This window comes from Homalodisca vitripennis, chromosome 4 (assembly GCF_021130785.1).
Source record: "Homalodisca vitripennis isolate AUS2020 chromosome 4, UT_GWSS_2.1, whole genome shotgun sequence".
In the NCBI taxonomy this organism is placed as follows: Eukaryota; Metazoa; Arthropoda; class Insecta; order Hemiptera; family Cicadellidae; genus Homalodisca; species Homalodisca vitripennis.
In genome coordinates this window covers 95,866,521-95,891,303 of record NC_060210.1, presented here as the reverse complement: position 1 = coordinate 95,891,303, position 24,783 = coordinate 95,866,521, and the positions used below count along the sequence as shown (strand labels likewise).

Genomic DNA, 24,783 nt, shown 5'->3' with positions numbered 1-24,783 from the left:
GATCATAGATTTCGGATCACCTATAGATACAATATTGTGTTACAGTCTGAGAGCTATAGATGTGTGAACGTTTAGTTAAAGATATGTATTCATATCTAGCAATATTTTACCAAAATAATCCTTGCTAAAATAATATTATTGATATCGGTTGGCACAAAAGCTGCAAAACACAAATATAAGTAGTACTGAGTGTGCAAATATAATAAATTACGATCAGTTAATGTGGAAACAAGATTAAGTTCTGCGTACCATAAAAGGCAAGCTTATAAAGATACAAAGCGGCTTAGAAAACCTAACACAAAGCGAGCACATTCTTTCTCCCCACCGTGACTATCTCACGCAGTTTTTGGGAGACTGTACTTTATATTGGGGGCAGTTTTCTAAAGAAATCGCTAGCTGTTTTATACTCTCCTTTATTTTTGTAATCCTAAAATATAGATATATTCTTCCTCCTCATTATTCAACGGAATTCGTATTTCCGTCGTTTAATTAGCTATCAACTCCCTTTTAAGTTCTTGTTGTATTCTGTATTCTCCCTGTGCAATGAACTACAAACGGCTGGAAAGTGGTGATTATAAAATTGTTCTGACCTTTTAATATTGTAAAAAATATTGCTGAGGCTTTTACAAGTGTATAACGTTTATTATTAAAATAAAATGGCGAGATTAAGAATAGCGTAGTTAACAGTGTGATATAAGATTATAATTATCCAATTAACACTGTGAACATTTATTGCTCATTTAACTGTTAAGATTTAAGAATGGCGTAGATAACAGTGTGATATAAGATTATAATTATCCAATTAACACTGTGAACATTTATTGCTCATTTAACTGTTAAGATTTAAGAATGGCGTAGATAATAGTGTGATATAAGATTATAATTATCCAATTAACACTGTGAACATTTATTGCTCATTTAACTGTTAAGATTTAAGAATGGCGTAGATAACAGTGTGATATAAGATTATAATTATCCAATTAACACTGTGAACATTTATTGCTCATTTAACTGTTAAGATTTAAGAATGGCGTAGATAACAGTGTGATATAAGATTATAATTATCCAATTAACACTGTGAACATTTATTGCTCATTTAACTGTTAAGATTTAAGAATGGCGTAGATAACAGTGTGATATAAGATTATAATTATCCAATTAACACTGTGAACATTTATTGCTCATTTAACTGTTAAGATTTAAGAATGGCGTAGATAACAGTGTGATATAAGATTATAATTATCCAATTAACACTGTGAACATTTATTGCTCATTTAACTGTTAAGATTTAAGAATGGCGTAGATAATAGTGTGATATAAGATTATAATTATCCAATTAACACTGTGAACATTTATTGCTCATTTAACTGTTAAGATTTAAGAATGGCGTAGATAACAGTGTGATATAAGATTATAATTATCCAATTAACACTGTGAACATTTATTGCTCATTTAACTGTTAAGATTTAAGAATGGCGTAGATAACAGTGTGATATAAGATTATAATTATCCAATTAACACTGTGAACATTTATTGCTCATTTAACTGTTAAGATTTAAGAATGGCGTAGATAATAGTGTGATATAAGATTATAATTATCCAATTAACACTGTGAACATTTATTGCTGATTTAACTGTTCTTTACAATAGTTATTTATTCTCTTGCAATTGTAATATTATTAAAATAAGGACTGTTATTAATGTTGAACAGTAGCATTTTCAACATTAACAAGAATATAACAAATGTATTTATTTTAGTGCCTAAAACTAAACTGTCATGAATATCAACTTGAAAGTCCAACTTAATACCAATTTAGTAAAATATTATTTAGGGATCAGTTCGAAAAAAGGTAATTTTATCTGTGGATTTCATCAGGATAATACATAATTTAATATGCATTAATAACTTTAGAAGTTGTTTATGTTTAAGGTGTCACAGCGCTTTAATTGTTGGCGTATTTATACATTTATTTATTCTAAATATTAAACCCTACAGTATTTACAGAATTATTATGAGTGTGGACTTACGTGATTTCTGAAAATAAACAATTATATAAATACTTTATTTGTGTCTTATTTGGTGTCATTGCCTAGATAAAAATGTTTTCAAATATCTGATACATACTATATTTATAATTCCTTGTCGAAACTTACAGAAAAAAGGATTTTTTCAGCAATAGTGTGCACCATGAAAAAGTTAAAGATTGTTCGAGAGGGAACAAACCAAGCCGTTTTGCTTGACACTGTATAGAACCTGATATTCTATCTACTGTATTTGACAGTGAAAACATCTGTTTTATGATTAGTTGCATTTGTCGCAGGCAAACTTGTGTAACAGGGGAACTGAGACAGACAAAGTGGGGAGCTGGAGACATTTGTGAGCCAAGGATCACATACTTCACCCGGTTTTCTTGCTGAGTGCTCTGAGTGAAACTTTTTCACTTTGAACAAAGTCTTCGAGCGGTTTAAATTGAATACAGAAAACAACAATACTACATTTAAATAAGTAGAAATGATTTTTGCATACATTATTAAACCTTTCCTTCTTTTACAGGGTATTTATAAAAACTCATATATTATCACTTATAAATTGGAATAATATGAATATTTATGTAATTAATAAATAAAATTCAGTATAAACGATAAAACTACCAAGATTTCACTTAGTCAAATATGTACTTGTCTTTGAATAACTGAAAAGGAATTAATATTACAATATTTCAAATTTTATTAAGGCCTTTTTGGTCAAATCTTTTAGTTAAATATACAGTTTAATGTTAAAAATTATTTTTGTTAGCATAATTAAACCTTTACTTCTTTTGCAGGGACTTTAAAAAAGTGATGTATTAAATTGTAACTTTTATTAATTTGAAAATTTAAATAATTAATAGATGAAGTTCAATACAATCGATAAAATGACCAAACGTGCCGTTGAAATAAATTATGTATTTTTAACTGAATAAGAATTAATATAATAACATTCAAAATAATCTCAGAACCTATTTTGGTAAAATGTATGAATTTTAGTAAAAAAGTTTACATTTTTTTACATTTTTTTCTAAACTGGTTTTATTTGGTTTACTCTTTTTGAAAGCAAATATTTACATTTTATGGACATAAAACAGTTATAATACGAATACTGTTCATCGGATTTATTCAAATAATATAAGAACCAATTTTAAAAAAATGTTTAAAAGTTTTTTGTGTTTGAAAATTTAAAGTTTTATTCCCAACTGACGAGTCTTGTTTTTATTATAAAATAGTAAGCTGCAAAGATAAATAACTACAATACTTTATGCGCCTCGGTGTTTTAAAAATTAGTTTAGAAATATGAAATAATATTTTAAATGACGTTTTAATTATTATTTGATTTTAACCGTTAAAGACTACCTACATTATTGATTTGTCATTTAAAGAATGTTTAATTAATATTTTTTAAACACATATTATAATATGAAACTAAGAGGTTTCTCAACAACATCACAATTATTTATGTCGGGTTCTGTTTAAAGTGTGTCCAGGAAGGAAAGAAAAATCTGAAAAAATCATTAATATTGATATATTTTCAATTTTGCAACTAAATAATAATTCTAAAATGTGAAAATGATAAAAAACCTTGAAGTTGAAATTCTGTTTGGAAATAAACTAGTATGTTCTTCACAAAATTAACCCTTTATAACAGTTTTAAAATAATTTACAGTCTAATAATTTTTAAGTGGAATTTAATGTGTGATTCCAAAATTTTTTTTAGAATGCAAAAATATTTAATTTTATAAGTTGCTTTAAAGCCCCCATAAGGCTGTTTAGTGAAAACTAATTTAACTACACTTTTATAAAACAGATTTTACATTACACCTACTTTACGTTACATAAAATTATTTTGGAATGCAACCAAATATTTGGTTATGTGTTGTCTATCATTTTTTATTGGGACTTTCTGCCTGTTTATTTAGTTGTCTGACGGTGATATCACTATTATCTATCTGATAGAATTATTTTAAAGTGTGTCAAGGAAGAAAAGAAAAATCTGATAAAATAATTTTGTTCTATATTTTCTAATATGTTTATGCTACTTTTACATATTGATAGGATAAACTACAACTACTTCGCCATTTATAATGAAATTTTTCAAAAAATACTTCACTCCTCACAGGCATTAACCGTATACTTACAAAAAAAACATACTGTGGCTGTATCGCTTAAATTATTTCTAATCCATTTAATTTTTGAGGCCAGATGATATCAGCTACAAAATTTATACACAGCAGGAGCTCGTCATACATGATGCTCCGAGTTATTGATTGCCAACTTTTATTGAAAGCAGTAACCATCAACTTACTTGACCTTCTCCCTCGGTGTAGGTCAACAGCTACAACCCCTCATTATTGTTGTAGTTCACATCGTGAAACACTTTTATAATCCTGAATGTGTAGTAACAAAACTCAATTATTGTGAAAAACATAAAAATAGCGGCAACTATTTTACCACGGCTTAATCGGCTGACGGAAGTTTTCACATAATAACTTAAAAGTAAAAGGTACTACTAACCCTTTTAGTACGTAGATACTCTTTACCTCTATATAGCTTAACCTCACTGGGCAATATATTGTTAGATCTAAATAACGTTTATTAATTCTTTCATTTATATTGTATTTTTTGGTAAACAGTTAATGTTAAAAGTATATGTTACAAACAAGATATGACTGCGATACACCATGTGCCACGTAATCTTCACTTACCTTCGAGTAGGTCTAAATACATAATTTAGAATTTGTTTAAAATATCAGGAATACTTTTAAAACTCAATCACAGTATTTATGGTACCATAAAGTAATTGTCACTTAACCTTAGTGAACATTTTAGAATTTGTGGAATAAATTTCGAATTGAAGGTTTTTATTTGGAACACGATTATTATTTTACATTTCAAATTTTTAAATTGAGCGCGCCATTCTTAATGTATTTACTTTTTTGACCTGAAACTTATGACAAACTCTCAGAATACCCTACCCACTGACAGTTTTGACCTGAACCATGTGTCAAGGTCTCAGACTGCCCAACCCATAGACATTTTGGACCAAAAACTTATGACAAACCTTCAGAGTAACCCATCCATTGAAATTTGGGACACTGTGGACAATCTTAAGGTAAATTCTCAAAATAATCTATCTAACTAATAAAATTGGGGCCTCAAACTTTTGCATCGAATAATCCTTACCATCGCAAAGTTATGTGCAATGTATTATTCCTCTTATAAAAGTAAAGATTATGAAAAATATCACCTGATTTGTCCATAACATGTGTAATTTTACAAAGTGATTCAGACAATAAAGAGGATCAGCCCTATTTCAAACAAGACCTGATTTGATCTGAATTGTGACCTAATGTTATAAACACATAATTGTTTAGTTATAAGTTGATACATTTTTTGGCTTATTTGAACTTTTGTTTGATTTTTTTAAACTAAACGATTCCTAGACCAACTTTTATAACGTTTTAAATTAGTGGACATCGAATGGAATCCATCACCCTGCATTGAGGGAGATGTATAGAATTATGCTGCCCATAAAGCATTATGCATTATGCCGATAAAGCAATTATGCTGCCGATGTAAAGCAATTATGCTGCCGATTCTGACAATAGGCTGACGAGAGACTAGAGCTGATAAAGCCTGTGGCAAGACATTATTGCTAGCGAACTCAATTTAATTCCAATATAATATTGAAGCTGGAATTTGGCAAGTTTCTAGCAAATTATTATTCTAGCAAATAGTATAAAGATTGAGCAATTAGGCTTTTTCCTGACCTACTGGAAAACAAGCTGTACAGTACTGTGTAGAGATGGTTTTTTTATTTGCTACTTTCTTGTTACTATATAAATACTACTGCTGCTATATAATTATTATAAAAATTAATTTTGTTGCTTATAAATTATAAAAATTGTTCTATAAATAATTTATAAATAGTATATTTTCATGTAAGAAACCGTGATGTATACAATGTATTTTAATGTATTTAAACCCAGTCAATCTTAAAAACACGAACTGTTCTACATAGTCACTCTTTTTTAGCAAAAGAATTGTTTTGTATATATATATATATATATATATATATATATATATATATATATATATATATATATATATATACTAGCTGTTTCCCGCGGCTTCGCACGCTTTTCGTAAGTTTTGCCCGCGTATGAGCATTTCTGGTTGAAGTAAATTATATTTCCAACCCCGATGTAGATTTTACCTTGATGTCACGATCAAGAAAATATGTCAAAAATGTATTGTACATGCATAATGTATTTTATTACAAAGTGGTCTACCACTCAACCTTTAAGTTCAACCAAAAATTTAGTTTAGACAATTATACATCATAACTTAGCGCCTTCAAATAGTGTTTCACTGTTTAATATACGTATCTATCTCGTAATTGCAGGTTATAATGTGCAGGCGCTTTGAAAACTTTTCTTCATTTTATTCGTTTATATTCACGACATAAGCGAATAATTCAGATAATAACTATCCTATCTTCTAAGTTAGACTAAATTACGGATACATGTGAAATTTGATTGAAATTGGTTCAGTCGTTTTTGGAGTTTATTGGCAACATACATCGTGACTCAAGATTTTTATATATATAAGATATATATATATATATATATATATATATATATATATATATATATATTGAATTGTGGTTCATATAATTGTTTAAAAATCGTCGTTAAAACCCTATCTTAATCACCCAAAACTCCAAACCTTTAATATCTTAATGAAGAAACACAGAATTCTCTGAGGTTTTTCTTTGCGCTTTATAATTAGTCAGCGCATAACACCAAGCTGACCCCATTCAAACCAATCAGTGCGTTGCGTTATTAATTGCAATCAGTATTTGGTAGAAATGTTAGTACTCTGTGCCCTTCATGAATTCCGCTCTTTATTTTACGTTTTTCTAATTTAGCTCATTAAGTTATTTTATAGCGAGCTACCTCAGTCGCATATTAAAGGTTTAATTAGCTATAATAGTTTTAGAACTTTGAAAAAATGTATTTTTATCTCAGGTTTTTCTTCATAAAAAAACTTTAAAATTTAAATAACTCTCCAGTTAAGCAAGTTGATTCGTTTAGGATATAATTTGATCCTCAATATTAGTAGGTGACTTAAATCCATTACTCCACTTAATTCGGCAAAATAAATATAAATGACGGGTTTTCAGCTAACCTTCCTTTTAGAGCAATTTCTTAATTGAAATGTATTAGCAAATTTCTTCTTAATTTTCATAATTTTAGACGCTATTTAAATTTTGGTTATGTTTCAGTCCTCACAGGAACAGAGATAGAGTTGGATAAGACAGTGCGCAAGCTAAAAGAATATAGAGAACAAAATGTTGATGTAAATCCCGGCGCCCTTCTGACGGGCGCTTATGACGGTTTATTTGGTATTATAATCAGTGTAACGTTTGTTCGGTAAGGCTGAACCAGGCTTTTTGTGTCTTTACGAGAAAATTTCCCAGTGTTACTAAACCTACAACACGCACACGATAAGATTGTTATTCATATTTCTTCAATTTACAGTACGTTTCAGCAATATTGCAATTTATTCTCTTTATGGAAGCTTCAGTTATAAAGGAAAAACTTTTCGTTTTTAGGATCCAAAGGCAAGCAGCAGGTACTTATTTATAAAATATCGGATATATGATGCTGTAAAAGTGGATGCACCTGTTCGTAAAATAAACCATCAAACCTAATACGCTGACCTTTGACGTGGGAAATGTTTTTACATATTTCTTACCTATAATAAATTTCACAAACACACCCGACATCGTAGTTTACCATGTCGTCAACAGAGATATGGATCATTTAGGTTGACCCATTGCTTCTGAAACAAACACTATAATTCCAATTCTCTCAAATAAGAATTTACATTTATCTTCTGTACAAAGTTTTATACAACAATGCTTTATGTCATTTTCAGGTACTAATTGGGCTACAGATTTCTAATCTTGTTTCGAAAAGGCTTTTCTTTTATAAGTAACTATGCTGTTATTTAAATATATATGGACACATAGCCTGCCATTATATACTTTTTACGTCTACATGCAGGAACGATATTTATGAAATGTGGGGAAATGGAAGATTTCCAGAGGGAAAGGAAAAACAAATTAAAACCCTGTGCAATGTTCGTAGCCTTTAAGGTAATGTCATAAGTGTTCATACCTCTTGTTAAGTGATTTACCATATATGCCTACACTACACGAGACCTATACAACACATTGTGATACTAATATTGCATTTGTAAAATTTCAAAATAACTGAAATAATGACGGACTATTGGTAAACTCCAATTGCATATTATTGCATCAGACTATACGGGACATGCGATATGTCTTAATTAATTACACAAGAGTACCTCATGTGATGTTATAAATTGAGGCAAAAGTGGGTGTTCGGACTGCCATCTGTGCAGTGAGAAGTCAGGCAAAAATATTTGAACGGTAACAATCAGCTTATCATGTTCGTTTGGATAATTCATCTCCTCTAACTAATACAATAAAAAGTTATAAATGATATTATATACCACTTCCAACACATTCGGAAAAAAATTAAACTACTCTTGTAGCTGTAATCTGGATCAAATTCAAAAGTAATAATACTTTGTAAACATATTTTAACAATATTGTAATTTTTGTATAGATGTCATGTTAATATTTTTATTTTTTAAGCAGTAAAACCCAAAAATTTTTAATATTGAAATGACTTAATATTTATAAACAAATAAGCGGTTTCTTAAATTTTACACTACTAAAACCACTAATAAAAATTTTGTGGCTAGTTTGGTGGAAAGCTGGTGCTTTACCTTTCTTTTTGTAAAGCGTTGAAAGAAAGTTTAATAATATAATTGCCTACTTTTTAACAAACAATCTAACGTTGATAAGTATCCTTGAATTTCTTTTATTGACACACAGACTCCAATGGTTCTCTTAATTTAATCATGAATCTAGCTTATATGATGCTTTACCATTTAGTCGTAATAACATGTCTTACCTAAAACCTACTGATGGGAAAATAATTTTTTCCATCAGTTCACTAAAACGGTTAAAATCTACAAGACTATTAATCAAGAATAAGAATTTCTTACTGAATTCATTAAACTCTTAGCAATGTTCAATAGTGAAGACAAAATGCGAGACGAATTCCGTCTTTAGCTCGATGGATCCTGCAGTTTTTTTTTTTTTTTTTTTTTTTTTTTTTTTTTTTTTTTTTTTTTTTTTTTTTTTTTTTAACCGTATTGTTTTTCAACCTTTAACAGAATTTAGTAAAATTTTCAAAGATTTACATTTTGATAGTTAAAGGAAATAATTATTTGGAAAGAGGTTGTGATGTGATATAGCACTCTGCCCTAGGGGATGATTATCAATTAATATAGTCTGTGAGTTCAGGAGCTATTCAGGGAGATTCGCCCTAGGACCTAATAATCAAACCTTAATCTTTTTCTTCACAGAGATTCTGATTGCCCCTGGATTTCAATCTATTTCATCATCATATAAAGATATACGTCGAAGGAGCTTATTAACACTTATATACAGTAGGTATAGGTGTTAGAGACTAAAGGGTGTTCTTAGGATTGCCCTTAATCAGACCTTGATTTTATTGTTCATAATTTATTTTGTTTTGAGCTCGAGTTCAACCTTGTAAAGAAAAACGAGAAATGTTCTAAAGAAAAAAGGAGGAAATTGCCTATTACGAGGAACAGACAACATAGAATATTATGTTGTAACTTAGTTTGGAACAGAGTAACATATTGATCTTGTCCTTTATATTGTATTATGCTACAATTCTACTCCAATGACAACTTAAACTAATCATTGAAAGTTAAAAATCATCTAACGCAAATAAATTATGAGAATTTACCATAAAACTCAATAAAGAGCATTGATGGTAATGAAGGTCAAACTGAGTTAGGATTTAGAAAATCGTGATGGGTTTTTGAACTTGGTCCCAATCTTACTTATACCTAGGCGATTTCCTTCTTAATATAATCCTATTTTTGCTTCGATTTTAATCCATAAAAAACTAATTTAAGTTTTTTTTCTCATTCCACCTCAATAGTGAACAGAACATCACCTCTGGAAAAATGTAATCTGTAGAAGATCTACTTGTTATTACCCAGACACAGCTACATCTAGCGTATAAGCTTAAGCATTATATACATTTCCAGACAACGGTGATGCTTATATATTGATCAACCTGATCTGTTGTTATCTATCTATGTAAAAACTGGTGAAAAACATCTGTATTTGGTTTACAACTTCCTAGGCTTTACCCTTTAGCTTTCGGTATACCACAACTTTCAGCATTTGGGCATTCTGTAATATGGAAGATTCAGTGGTCTAAATGTCTAAAACTTCCAAGCCTTTAAGACGTCTAGTTATGAGGCTTGTTTATAGACGCTTAAGGAATCTGCGTGATCATGTTTTCAGAGATTTTCCGACTCTCGAATCCTCCAGCTGTTAGGAATATTTTTATATTGGAATTCCTGACCTCTAAAGCCTCTTAGTTTGTTCGAGTTTTTTACATTTCAGTTTTTATGTTGGCAGTTTGTCTATGGCATTTTTTCTCAGAAAGACCAACTCTCTGAGAAATTAAGAAGCTTCCTGGTTCTAGAAGCGCGTGACTTGTAATCTTCACCTAATTCCCTGAAATTATTTTGTTACTAACAATATTTTAAAACTTTTAAAGTACAGGTATTCTGGGCCTATGTGAATTCTATTTGTATATTACTTGGCCTTTTCTATTGGGATTACTTGGCCTCAAGGAGCTCGTGAGACCTCGACCTACTTAATATTCCGTGACTCATAGAAATCTCTTGATTCTGAAAGAATTCAACTTCTACAATATGCTAAGGGGTTGCAGTCACTGTGAACTAACGACTTTTATGGGTTTCTGAACACTGTGAATACCGAGATCTTCCAACTATGGGAATTTTCAACTCTAAGGGCTTCCAGTTTCTGGAAGTTCCCAACCTGTGACAGCTTCCGGCATTTTTCAGGAGTTTTGGACCTCTTGGTTCTTCTAGGAAATCCAGAGCTTTGGTAATGCCTGTTCTATAGAAGCCAATGCCTCCTTACAATTTAATCCTCCGCAGTTTTATAGAGCCTGGGAAATTGTTGTTAGTGATGAAGTGTTTAGCCTGTAAAAACATCATTATATGGATCGTAAGAACTAGATAAATGCACCTGGACCAACCTCGCCTATTTTAGAGTAAAAAATATACCCCTTTGAAATATTTTAAACCCGCTATCACTTCTCAACTAAAGGACAAACCGACCAAACCAGTGATCTCAACTTGTTTCTTTTCGAAGTTTAAAGGTTTAGTACAATTGGAGAAGAAAGAACCAAACCTTAAGTCTAAAGAATTTTAAAGTCTTTAAAAGAGCTATCTATGTTACAGAAAACATTTTCTAGTATTTCATTAAGCTACAGATCCCTCAATATGTGTATAAGCACAAAAGTATTTCAAAATATACGAATATCTCGAAATGAGAATGGTTATGGTTTCAAGTTCTTAAACAAACCAGTTTAAACTCATACCAATTTGTGCTCTTGGGTGTGATATTATACTCGTACGTTGGGGTTAAAATAATTAAATTGGTTAGTCTGGGTTTTAATTAACAATACAATTTTAATAAACGCTGACTCGCCAGTGAATGCTCAGGTGAAAGGTGATTAAACGTTCCTGCCATTTTTGTTTGTTCCGAGCAGACAACACCACTAACCCATATCATCGCCAACCCAACTATCGCCTCATTCCAACGAAACTCTATATGGATAAAGTTTGAACTACTGTGATATTTTGAAATATTAATTAGCAAAAGAAGAAGAAAAGTGCGTGTAAAGAATTCAAATCTAGACAATAAAATAGTTTACTTTATATCAATTAATTTGTGAATCTAAAACAAAAAACAGTCTAAAATATAACAGTTTTTTACAATATTAACCAACAAATTCAATTTTATTAGCAGTCAATATTTATTTCCCATATATATAACATAGTAAGTATACGTCACACCATGTATTGCAGAACAGGCCATTCTGAGTTTGGTAGTAAAGTTTTAAATATATAGCCTAGCTTATTTCTATTGCTCAATATGTTCTGCGAAAATATAGACAGAGATACAGAAAAGAAACTGTTACATCTCTCTGTACACAAAGAGAAGATATTACAGCCTACTAAGATCCTATAGCGAAATGAGCGAAATGACACTCAGCCAATTTCCAAAGTTAGATGTGTACAATCAAAGAACACATTATTGTTTATGTAGCAAAATATCAGGTCTACAGATTATGTATTCTGTACATGATACATTTACATTTTTGTTCATTGAGTTAGGTTTCATATAACTGTCCATATAAAAACGTTCCGGTAAACTACAGAAGATACTAAAACAGTGCGCTAAAATTTCTAACATTACTTTCCATTTTATTTTGTTTTCTATTTTGTTTGGATTCATCAATAAAAATGCCAACATGTCAATATATCATAAGAATGTTCTAATTTTCTTACAAATTTATTTATTCTGCTATTTTCGTTGCCATCAAGGTTATTCATAAGACTAACGTAAAACTATTCATTAAAGCTCAGCCGAATCCCACGGAGTGACTTCCACCATCATACAACTCAGTGATTCCTATGTAGAAATGAGGATTTATGGAAAATTTCAAAATTGCAGAGTAAAGAAAAGAGAAAAATATTTTTCTTGCAGACTGATAGTACGCTGACGCTCGGCCAACAATGTAGGAGTGTCACTTACCAAGCGTTAGTGATGTTTTATGACATATATTTGCTTTCACATGTTAAAATATCATAATGCTTGTACCAAGTTCTTTAAGAAATTTATTTACTCTATGATTTTCTTATTTCTATGTGTTTTATGGGTTATTAGAGCAGTGTAAAAATGTTACAGAGCAAAATAAAGACATTCGTAAACAAACTGAGTACAGTCGTATGAAAATTTAAAATATGACATAGAAACAAATAATAGCATAACCATCCGTAAGATATCATGAAAAATATTTAATCCATGGACTTTAAATTTTTCATGAAACTTAATTTATACGTAGATTAGGATCTACGATTGCGCATTTCTATCCATGTGATTTATCTGTGCGCTACCATAGCATTACTTAGTAAGCTGGTACAAGTTCAATATTGCCGGAGGAATGCAAACATTTATTTCCTGTATAATTATCTGCCTCTTTGTCTCCACGTCATCTTGAGTCTCAGCGAAACCTGTTACGAGACACGTAATGTGAAGTACTCCTACCTCTTTATTTAAAAAAAAGGAGGAAAATCAGATTTTAAAGCATTTTAATTGGCTTTAAATGATAAAAATAACCAATAGTTTAGCGTTTGAATTTGTTTGGAAACCAATCTCTAAAGGTTTTGGAATCGCTCGTACTTCACACAGTAAATCATGACTCTATTATACAGGCGAATATTGTGTCACAGTTTTCATTTTCAACTTCATAAGAAGACTTTATTTGTTGCAATACCTAAATTTGTGGCGTTTACTTCCAATGTAATTTATCTACTGTATTATCTTCAGCAATAATCCAGTGCATCCTTTTGCTTGTTGTTTATTATTTCAGGTTATAAGACTGAAAGACTCAGCGCAAGGATGAAACAGTGAGTAAAGGATATGTCAGTACATTTCTGATTTACACAAAATAAAGTTTTGATAGAAAATCGTATTTTAAATTCAGATAATATCTATGCTTAACTTGCCTCCAAAATTTAACTCTTCATCTGTAAAAATGTTGTTTTCAATTGAAAGATATTTCAATAAAGCAATTGGATCATTCAATCGTTAAAGAGCTCGTTATTTTCTAATCAAAATCAAAATTTTGGCACTTTTGAATTCACTGAAGTAGCTAAGGCAAACAGCATTTAAAACCGGATTACGATTCATTCTATTGGTGATAATTTAGTTACTACTTTTTATTATTGAGGAGTATTTTATTCTTGGATAAAAAATCTACTGTAGTCAAATAATTTTATGTTATTAATCAGAACTGTTGTAAGAATGTACAATTTATAGTGTACATGTCTCTTTAAATGTATACAACACTTTACATTGTAACGTAAGAGAGACCTAGACCTGTTAATTACGTAAAAAAAATTGTTTTTCTTTTGCCTGCTTCGTTTTGCTAAAAACTCTAAACACCGATTCTTATTATTCTACATTCGATTTAGAAAATATTGTTTATTCATTAATATCATATCAAATATGTTTTATTAAAATAACTTAATAATATAACATAATTTTATGAGGATTTTAATTTATCAACAAATTTTTTATTTCAAGTACAATTATGTTCCAACTATTACTTACTGAAATAAATCCACACCGCCAACACAACGTGTAAAGGTATCGAAGTGAATGACGAAGAGACAGTTCAGCTCACCATATCCCCTCACCAAAACACAAGTTAAATGTTAACTCGCGTACTCACAGCAACGCGACGTCCGTTACGCCGCCAGATCCGCCACTGTACTACGGACTTGCGCCGCCCCCGACTCAACAAGTGCCACCCCCGCCCCCACCACCCCCAGCGGCTGTGGGCCAACCTTTATAATGAAGTGTACTCGATAATGAGAGTCCCCAACACTTGACGACATAGCCACCACGACCAACGGTACGACACAACGAGTATTGACCGGTAAATTAGCGTTTCACAACGGGGCACTACCCAAGCTAGCACGAACCTTATTGTTTGCGCTGTGTCTGGTATAGCCGACATTATCAACATGAAACGGAGTGTGGTTATAAACATTTTAACATACACTTTACTCGTTGGATAACCCGAGGATCTGAAATAATTTTATTTCTATCTGTCTGACCGCACGATGTCGCCTCCCTCCTCTTTTTACTTCTAGTACTTACCCAATTTTTCTGTAAGACATCAGATAAGTTCTTCACATCATTTATTTTACTTAATAATTTATGCTGTATGATAATCCAGCATATATTGACATCATTTCATTTTCCTAACTAACAATATGTAGCATGCAAAAATACATGAAACCTGTGGAAATACATGTAATGTCTACTCCACCCATGGTAATTGAATATGCAAAAATTTAATTATTTCACTATTGTTATTACTGAATAATCTGGAATTTCTTATAAAACTTTATTTTTTTATTAGAAATATTGAGCTCGATGATAATATATGTGATTGGATGGAATTTTCCTGAACGTTAGCAAACATTTTACAATTGCATAATGGATAATCATGATGATAACGAGAAAATAAAGTATAAATACATTTTTAAAGACTTAATTAAATCATTATGAGACACTAACATGCGGCGTAGTAATAGTTTATATTAATTATCAAAAATATATCAAGAGATAGATTTCACCTGAACCCTTAAAATGATTTACAACAATTTCTACATAGACAACAATAACTGCTACATGAGTTCGGTGATGGTTCATGTCCATATGTAGGCCTTGGTTGAGCGTTATTGAAACTTATCACTCGGCATTTTGTACTATATCTCATTTATCTGCCGGAGGATGTAAAACTTTATTGTTTGTATAATCGTCTGTCTGTCCGCAGGGCATCTCAAGAATGAAATTATCTTAATTATTGTAACTATTACAAAGTTTTGTGAGCAAGCTCAGCAAATACTGTTTTGTGAAACATGGTGATAGAAAAAAAGAAGAAGTGTACACAATTTATCAATATTAATATGCTTTGAGTAAAAATGTTTGCTAAATTGGTCCTGAGTTTTGTATTCAATAAATAAATACTTTCCAATTTGTATTCAAACCTTGCCCGGATGGTAAGAAACTTCTCGGCTAGATTTTCCTCTTATCCATTCTGCAATTAATGTGTCTCTTTGAACTCGGGAAATAATACCTGCGAGAGTAAATACAAACCTATTTCGGAATAAATAATTTACGTTGTACCATAATAAATTAAAATACTGTATAACAACTTATTTGCCGTGAATATTGAGTTTAGCTTCAGTTTTCCTTTCTCTTAATTCAGCGTCTGGAATCAGTGCTGTCACTGACTTAACTCCTAGAATCTGAAGAATGTTCGCCTGAAAACAGCTAAAAACATTCGGTGACGAGAAGCTCAAAATGAACTTTTTAATAATTTTTACATCTGAGACACGACGTACAGAAAACTATAGTATAATCCAGGGGAAGAGGTATTCTCATTGTATCATCAAGTTCACTACAATGTTTTAGACTCAATCTCTATATACAGTAGATGATTTTACATATAATGAAGCTATGATGGAACGCTTAACTAAGGAGGAAGGTGACCTGGATTAAATTCAATATTCACATTGATTCAACCTTTCCCCACATAGCTTCGTTATGTATAACCTCTTTGTTGTTATTTGAACTAAGAACTACAATAGTAAAAAATAAAATGAGTCCAGTAGTCTAATAAAATACTTAAAAACTCATGTTACATATTTTTATCTGGCTGACTATAATATCGGCAAATAATAGTACATATTAAGAGAGTTTTACATTTTCTTTAATTATTCTATAATTATGCTTTAAAATTGTTCTGAGTTTCTTTGGTGATCATATATATATATTCATATACAAATGCATTTTCGTACAACAGCACAATACGTTCATATAATAATATTACGTATGTTATAATTTCATATCATTGTAAGAAAAACAGAAGCTTTGTTTATTTGACGAGATGGGGGCGCTACACAAGCTCTAACTAGTACATCGTTAAGGTTTACTCGACCCCAACACTCCAGGCAACTTAGCTACTATCCTTGTTATAGCTCCATTGGGGGCTCGTTTTCTTCTACTGGCGGCTATTTTTAACATGTTGTGTCACATATACCCATGATAACAAATGTATATTTACCTAATTGGAGCCTTAAGGTAGAAAAACCTCTTTAAAAAGTCCTTCTTAGGAAGAGAATAAACATTGTGAAAAACTTGAATTACTCAAAGACGTATTCCAATGTACTGTATTTCAAGCAATGCATAACTTATTAAATTATTATTATTTGTTGATGTTCAACCAAATAAATAGTTCTGAGGTTATACTAATGAAATGATGGTTTAATTCAGATTTGAAAAGATAGTAAATAGGTAATGTAGAGGAGCAATACTACAAAAATAAATTATTTGACCGCTAATAAAGACGCTATAGTAATTGGATGAGTATTTTAAATATTTCAGTAGCCACACATAATATATAATTAGAAACGAGCAGTTATCCCTTATTAAATATAAACCTTTATTACACTATTAATAATTCTAATTATCAAGCAATAAATAACAAATAAAGTACTAAATATGTAACCAATATTTTACAATAGTTATTTGTAGTAAATTGTAAATTTATTCTACCCTTCCTAGCAATAAATGATAAAATCTCACGATATCGCGAAAACATTTCAAATAAAAAGAAATTTACATTTAAATTTTAAACAAAAATGGACCAGTGCACTGAGGCAAAGAGTAAAAATATGAAAAGGGTAATGGGCAATTTTGTAAAATATCTAAAAAGTCGTACTGTAAAGTCGTAGATGTAACTTTTAGTTCCTTCTATTAAGTTGGGCTATTATTGTTTGAAATACTTCTGAACTGTGTCACTTTTATTATAACATTAGTAATACGTGTACTAATTTTTAATTCTCATAACAAGTATAGTCAGAATAAGTAAAAATTATATTATCCTGATAAAATACACACACACAGTTTGTTCCAGATGCTCACACATAGCTTTCACCGCTACATTTGCTATGACCCCTCCCCCTCCCTACGCTCGTCCTGTCCCGAAGTTCCTGATGAAGCGGAACGCGTGCTATTGCGAGTCCTCGTTTCAAATCGACAGACAATGATATGGAGACATTTCTAAATCAATTTAAATAGTTGAGAATTCCATACTTAAACATGATCTGGAGACTTTTATAAATCAGAAAATTTAACTAGAAAAAAAGCAATGCTGACATCAAAGGAGGCCTGGAACGCGACTAGCAGTTTCACCCGGACGTCCTTAAGTGATTACGATCCATCGAAAGAAAGAGACCGAAACAACGCCATAGCTAACAAAAGAAGAAGTAACTTCAACCACCTGATGGAAGAGCAGTAGTGAACTTCTCCGGAACAGGGTCTTAGGTTGGAACAATGTTTTGATGAACAACGTAAACATAACGAGTCCGACATTTCCAGGCTCGAACCACTGGTCTGTCAAAGACAAGGCTGTCTTTCCCTAACTTGTATAAAAACACACACACACACACACACACACACACACATCACACATACAGTTAAAGTAGACATGTTCTATGAAATTAGATAAAGTTATTGCTTTGAATGTTAATATATTTATATGTTTATTATATTGAAACATAAATTAAAAGATCAATTTAATAGATTTTGAATACTTTGAAAGGCTTATTGAGTATTTCGCTGGATGCACATTCCCTGATCGATTCAAATTGGTCCTTATTTTACGACCGATAGCTACATAAATATTTATATTTTTTCATAGTTGGCTTTATCAGAATATGAGAATAACAGACTATCATGTTTTACATTCTTTAGTGATAAATTTATTTTTATGTTACTGAACTGGAAACTTTGAAAACCAATTTAAATGGTTGGGAATGGCATACTTAACATTGGTCATTAACAATTATGAGTTTAAATACACACATTAGGTGATTGGTTAAGAGTTCGTGGTAGCTTGAAGCCAAAGAAAAACTTCAAGCTTCAAAAACGCGTTTTACCGTCTGAGCGATCAACAACTCTTCTTCCGTGAGTTGCTGATGAACACAACTCGATTTCTGCCTGTGAAATCGAGTTTAAATACACACAGTAAGTATCGAAGAGGTTGGCCTAGAGAGTTGAAATTTGGCATTAAACATTATCTTTACTATCTCTGCATTGCTATTAAAAATTGTTAAACTTGAATCATTTGGGAGTCTTATATTCTGCCTGTAAAAAAGTAACTCTGGTTAGATTTTTTTATGGTAAGTACTTTAGAAAACCCCAGAATAAACAAATTAGTAAAAAGAGTATGATGTAAACATAAATCATATGACCGTTTTCTGTAACCTATCAACACATGTGATTTGGTTGTCTTCATACAAAGGTTCAACATTTTATCTCAACTTAAAATTTGTATGCAAGGTAAACGGTAAAATCCTTCTTCTCTGTATTATGGTTTTTAAAATTGGATGGAAGGAGATTGTCTCATATAAGCTAATTAACATTTTAGTATTAACTCATTGTTTTCTTGTTTATTTGTTAAGTATAAATATTTTATCGCTTTATCCGTAACTTAACCTAGGTTCTTACATTTGAAACATAGCTCAAAACTAGATAACATTGCGATTATTATAATTATTTTACATAGGAACCATTCATATATATATAATGTATAACGGGTGTTTGTGTTTTCATATGAAAGTGCCCGTAAACAATGAGCTCTGCTGTGTGAGAATCAGTAGATGCTTGTTACTGAATAATGCAGTTTTTATTTATCAGTATTATTAATGCAGTGTGGTTTTGCAGACGAAAGTAAACTCGGTTTGTTTCTGCTTGTGTATATAATATGTACCAGGAATAATATGTTAGAATAAAGTCATTCATCGTAATATATACAGTTGCACCTGTCATACGTATTCACATATTTAGACAAAGAATTACCTAGTTGAAAAATGTCATTGGCTGAGCCTGTAGGGAAATATCTTTAACCTGATGGTAACGAGATCAGATTTCAAACTTTCCGTTTTTTCCGCCAGTATACATGATAATTTTCCATTGTTGTATACGATTTAACATAGAGTTTTTGGATTTGGAATAAAACGTCTTTTAATATTAAATTTTAGTATGGTAAACATGGGTCAATTGGGAGTCGTTCTTCTGGCCAGAATGGTGTCCGCTTTTGAGTGACCGTGATATATTTCATGCTGTCTCGAAGACTGGAATTAGTTTAACATTGTGCACATAATGTATGAACAGCATTGTCAACACCTCATAGGAATAATATTAAACATAGACACTTGTATAACTTTATCAAAGAAATCAAAGAATTATGAGATGAATCATTTGAAATATGTAATAGATTTAAATCTTTTCAATATTGTAATAAGATATTTATAAAATATTTGAATTAATTATATAATTAAAATGAGACCTACACATCTTCCATAATGCCATAATTCAAAATGATGGCGGAAAAGTATATTAAGTTTAAGGTTGTGTCTATGGAGTAAGACTCAAGATCGTTTCACAACAGGATGCTATTAAGTTAAAATAGACAGTGTTTTGTAGAAATTCTTCTACGGATGTAGAATTAATGAGAGTCCTGTTTTATATCTTGGCGATACTCAAATACTTCCAATATCTGATAATAAAGAAAGCTACATTCCTTATTCAGAAAATAGCAACAGAGACATTTGAGAATACAACAGAACCCCAGCTTAGGAACTTAATCCGTCTTGCGTCTGACTATTCAATGAGCTCCATGCATTACAGAAAAGCAATCTATTAAACATTATGCAATCATAACCTTCGAAGTTGCCGCCGCATTTCTTTGAGTCAGACTGATCCATATCTCCCTGAGAGGGTCAAGAAATATAATTTTATTTAACATTCCATTAAATATCAAATTTTTTTTGTAGTAAATGCCTTTCATTTGTTAAGTATGAAAAGGTTCAAAAATTACAGAGCAAAAAAGTATATTATGTCTGCCTAATGAGTACAGAGAGGATTTTTCATATGAATAATGGAATAACAATTTATTTTTTTAACTTTTTCTCGAGTTCGAGAATCTTAGCGATTACTATGGAACTATTTACACAACACCCGTGAAAATGTACGACACCCATGACACAATCACTCTAGAGATTCATTTTTGGTTACTCTTAGTTTGTGTGAAAATTAATTTGTTTTTCGTCCCATTTCTGTTGCTAAGTGAGGCAGGAAGTGACCCCGGCAGGTTTATTTTCATAATGTACCAATTTTTTTGTTACAAAGGTATATTATAACAATTTACTATCGTCCGTACATTTTGGTCTACATAATCTTTAGGAGTTTTTAGAAATTATATAAACCACCATGAATTTATGCTCACGTTACTTTTTTCTGAACGCTTTGTGGCTTTGGCTGAGATTCTAGCCCGTCTACTTTGGGCTCCTGCCAACGTTGACGTTGGCCACGAACGTGAATTTGCAATACGATCACTTCAATTTACAGTAATTGTGCAAACTTTTTGCCGTCTTTGAAATTCAAAAAATCATTACTAACATTTCTAAAGGAAAACAAGTCATTTTATTTATATCATACATTTGTAAAACAATTTTTTTTTTCTAGCTTAAGAGCTTTTCAATTACGTATCAATGAAGAAAATAATTCTTTAGGGCTTTGGATTTAGCTTTTACAGAGAAATCCATCAATTTCTTTCTATTAGAAAATATTTTTGTTTTAACACAAAAATTAAAAATCCCTACTTTTAAAATTTACTACAAACGTGTGGAGGAAATATTTAACAGCTGTGCCCAAATTATAAAAATATATTCAGTAGACCCTGAAATAAAGCTTTTGTTTTTAATATAAAACTCTACTATTAATGTACATTAGACAAGCGTGGATGATCTGTGGATGGGTGTCCGGTGAGTTACCCTGTCCTTATAAGTAATCCGCTTGCCGGTTCTGAAGTCATCTTTAAGCCGATCTGTAGGTTGTGTTGTATTAGGCTTCTTAGCCATAACTTTGCCTGATAAGAAATCCTTTAGTTGTATTAGCATTTTGCTGTTCATACCCTATTACTAATGATAATAGGTCGTGAAGCCTTTTATATCCTCATATTCTTAATTGCATTATTACGTTAACACATATTAACTCCTTAGCTAATGTACCGTATGACACTAATAAACATATACTGCCAATATTTAAGAAAATTTTTATCAAAGCGCTATAATAGTTATAGAACATAGTATTTAACTTAGAAAGAAGAAATTTTGTTTTAATATATTTTTACATCATGATATTTTACATTTTAAATTAATGTCACATAAAATAAAATGATATTTTATATATTATATAAAAGAGTTTTATAAGAATCAACGAATCTCCTTTATGATATTAATTTCTTTTTATATTGTTTATAAACTAACACTACACTCTAAGATTAGTTAGAAGAATCTCAGTTATCCACCACTTTCGAATTACTGAGGAGCAGAGTAAATGTAGAATGGCCCTGAAAATATTGATAATAAAAAATAATGGTTTTTGTGCACTAGAATTCCGCCTTACTGAAATTGTTAAAATGTGAACTTCCTCTTGAGGACTATTTCATAGGGTTTGGTTTGGTTTGGTTGTTGTATTTTATTTAAGAATATAATAAAATAACGTTTATTAAGGTGGTAATATTCGCTGGTAGGTGGTTCGCTTATATTTACCGAAGGGCCATTTAATGAACAGTCAGCTTCGTTGAACAGGGATTGTCGACTGATGTATGATGTTTATGTTATGGATTTGCTATTAATTAATTATATCAATCGATAATTTTACTGACATAAATGAAGGTTTATTTATATCAACTTGTAATTTAGTGACCAGCTGCTGCCATTAAAATATACTTTTGAAACAAAATATCAATATAACCTGTTATTTTTTTCACTCTAAAGGAATAATACATTGTAAATAATGTAATACAGTTCCCGATTTCTTTTCTTACAAACAAATTGTTACAACATTGAGAAGCAAATAATGTAGAATCTTTTACATTTAAGGCTGTTTTGATTTTGACTTGTGTCCAGAATCGTGCTTATTGTCAGGGTGTTAGCGATTCCCATCGTTCAGGAACTCGATAAGTGTTATTTCTGATCGGCTGTAAACGAATATATCATACATATTATTTTGTTAACAAATATGTGTGGCTAGGCATTAGTGCATATTTCTAATTACACTTATAGGTAATAGATTGCAACGAAAAAATAGCAGACTAAATACATTTGTAAATAATGTAAAAACAGTTGTAATATGATACGTTATTATGTGGTTTACTAAAATATGTAGCCTATTATTAGACGAATATCTTACATCAGAAGGTTATTCTACAGAATTTAGAAACAGAATACAAAAGAAAAACAAAATAATACCGTCAGTATGGATAGTTCCCCTTCATATTCCCATCAGTACAATGATGTAAACTAATACGTCAGTCGAACGACCAAAACATTGTGTAAAATTGGAACCGACCGATGTCAATCAAAATCTAAAGCTTGTCAAGTCCATTTATTTGACAAGGGTTTGACAGCTAATGACAAGACAAAGAGGTTCTTTCAGAACGTGTGGCGCTGTGGGTTCCTTCACTTTCAACAAAACCAATTTTCACAACCCACAACATAAAGCATTTTCAGAGTAGCAGTGGTTACGCAATCTTGTGATATTATTTTTATAATTGTAGCATACGCTCAAGGGGCTGGAATAATTTCATGTCTGTTAGTTTACACGATGCTCGAAAACGAACTGACCTATTATACTTATTTGGACTATTTTGGATGAAGCTAATAGTACGTATCATTCCATGGGATTTTGCTGATCATTAGCGAATATCTTTAAAAATGCATTGGTTTTATTGAGCTAGGATGATTACAACGATAAAAACACATAAAAAATACATTTATAACAAAGCACATTAACGTTTACTATGTAACAAATTCAGCCTAATGAAATGTGCTATAGGTTTGGAGTTTTGCACATCAATAAACCCCGTGATTTGGCGTATTTCTAACTTTAAAAAGTATTTATTAATTTATTACAGGTTGTAGACAAAATATGGTAACTTTTAGGTTATAATCATAATAATGAATTGAAAAGCTGTTTTCTTTGCATATGTTTAATACTCCTCTTGAATTTACTAGGTATTAAATATAATAGATACATTAATCCGATATTTGAGTTATATCGGTTATTTAATTCAATAAGAGTGTTATTGCTTAACTGTAAAGTCCATACGAACTTTAATACTTAGTTATTTCATACTGCAGTAATAAGTCTTAAAGTGATATATCGAGTGACGCCACTATTATGTAATAACGATGAATCCATATGCAGCATGAGACAGAACAAATATCAATATAATTTGCTTCTTTGTGCGATACACATTGATGGTTTCGCAAATATAAGTAACTGAATGAAATGACTTCAGATAGGTATTTCTAATTCACCAGAGTTTGAATGTGCATTAACTAATAGAGCTCAAAATAGTACAAACCAGTGTCAGATTTATTCCATCAATCGTCAAAGTTGAACATCAGTAAGTTCATCTACAATTAATCTTTAGTAACTATTAACCGTATTTTTGTCCTACTTTATAAATGTGGACAAAGTTTCGAAATCGCAAACGTACTCAAAAAATGTAAAATCTAAATTGTTTCTACAATTAAGAAGCTAGGTTACATTCCATTTGTTCATACACATTATCTGTCAACAAAGAACACTTAAACCAAAAGACAATAATTTTGCAAACAGTGTGGCCAGGCAAGAAAGCAGAGAAATATGATTAAATTACCAAGTAATACCAGTTCATAAACATAACCTATTAAGAGTCTTTTAAGTATCTAAATAAAATTTTAAACATTTGTTTGCAACCAAGTTAATTAATATAGCATGTTATTCAAGCATATGTTTATTTATGTTAAATATACGTTTTGCCATGATAATATGTAAAGATAGTTCCGACAAGATTGCAAGAACTTTCA

The 24,783-nt window shown here is 30.8% G+C and overlaps 1 protein-coding gene across 1 annotated transcript in view; it reads right to left on the bottom strand.

Moving 5' to 3' along the window:
- Positions 1-14,545, bottom strand: part of LOC124359813 (serine/threonine-protein kinase 32B) — a 169,176-nt gene extending 154,631 nt beyond the window's left edge. The window contains exon 1 of the mRNA XM_046812861.1: positions 14,396-14,545. The gene's annotated coding sequence lies outside the window, so the exon portion shown is untranslated. The remainder of the gene's footprint in view (positions 1-14,395) is intronic.
- Between the last annotated feature and the right edge of the window lie 10,238 nt (positions 14,546-24,783).